At 39.9% G+C, this 1,556-nt stretch overlaps 1 protein-coding gene across 1 annotated transcript in view; it reads right to left on the bottom strand.

Moving 5' to 3' along the window:
• Nucleotides 1–1,556, bottom strand: part of CD9 (CD9 molecule) — a gene marked incomplete at its 5' end in the record, with an annotated part of 8,875 nt that overhangs the window by 6,908 nt on the left and 411 nt on the right. The gene's annotated exons all lie outside the window — the stretch shown is intronic.

Genomic DNA, 1,556 nt, shown 5'->3' on the forward strand with positions numbered 1-1,556 from the left:
ATTAAACTTTCTCCAATTTGAAAAAAATTCCATCAGAACTTGTTATTTCAGTTTATTTTCCTTAGCATAAAAGGTTTTTGCAGTAACTTTGTAAGTAGGTGTAGCTTGACAGATTTTTTTCAATTTCCTATTGGAAACCACCATCAGTAACTACTCCCAGAAAGATATGTTAAACCAGTAATTCCTATCAAACTATTTTAAAATGCAGTTTAACCTACAGAGATTTCAAGTAGGTTTCACTGACTGGATTCAGCCATTAGCTTAAGTATCACATCATAAACCTTATACGTTTTAGGAGGTGAAAGTTATTTTAGTCTACCAGAAATAAGACTCGTTAAATATTCAGCTCAATAGCTAAGTTTAGCTTTCTGTTCTCCTTCCAAGGCCCAGTTAAAAGCATCTGGAAATCTTACTGGCAGCTGCAAGAGCCCCCCAGTTTGCTGCCATGCAACCAAGTCACACAAGTATTTAAGTATTCCCAACTACGGTCTCTAACAAGCCTAACTCACTATTGCTAACAATACTCCCTGTAGACAGACACAGGCTACAAGGCTGCAATGCAAGTCACACCTCCCAGCATGCCTTACACAGTCTTTGCTGACCCTTCAGACACCAGTTTAGGTGTCGTGACAGGTTGAGTAGCTCACTACAGAAGCCAGGGGTTTTTTTTTTGCAAGAGAAAGACTAACCTAACCATGCCGTAGATGGCCAATGAGTGATGCCATATGAAACACAGTAAATCCAGGTGCTACAGGGATATGAAATATGTATGTATAAGACTTGTCCAAATCAAAGATGACAGACAGGTATGTAATAAAGACATATTTGAATTTGCTTTCCACCCAATTGTTAGGGGTCTTCAAATGCAGCTACTTGGTTTCAAAAATGGTTTGAGCACCTACAGCTGACAACAACCAAAGAAGCACGTGTTCCTCTGTCCCAGCCTAAAAGTAACTGTAGAGATCAAAATCTTACAGTTAAGATAAAATCTGATTCAGTTAGGAACTCCTACAACATTAGGACCGAACTGAAAAAACTGAAAAACACCTGTATTCACCCCCTAATTGGCAATCTTGCAAAAGAGAATAAATCAAGGAATAACTTCCTCCTGGCCTAACTAAAGCTACATTGATCTAGATTGGCTGTAATAACTGCTCACATAGACCAAGATATTTGTGCATCCTTTCCATTACATTCAGCATAAATTAGCATACACAGGGCTGTAAGAGTTAGGCAATAGTACATATTCATCTCCTTCTCAGAGATGAAGCCATAGATGTGGTTTTGGGTAGCTTAGGCTGGTCACTTTGGAGGAAAAAAGTTGATGTCATCCGTGACTACTCATTCAGCTTAGAGTGAAACTTTGCTGACTCATGTTGTGAGAAGCATCAGGAAGAGACATCCTCCATGTCTACCAGGAGTCCCTGGCATCACAAAATGCTTAACTGCAGAGTTTAAGCTGGGAAAAAGATGAAGTGATACACAATGGCTAGAGAGCCAAGAAGCCACTAGTGAGACGCTGCTGCTATCTGCATGAGAGCTCACGACAGAGGCTG

Source organism: Buceros rhinoceros, unplaced genomic scaffold (assembly GCF_000710305.1).
Source record: "Buceros rhinoceros silvestris isolate BGI_N320 unplaced genomic scaffold, ASM71030v1 scaffold18504, whole genome shotgun sequence".
Lineage (NCBI taxonomy): Eukaryota > Metazoa > Chordata > Aves > Bucerotiformes > Bucerotidae > Buceros > Buceros rhinoceros.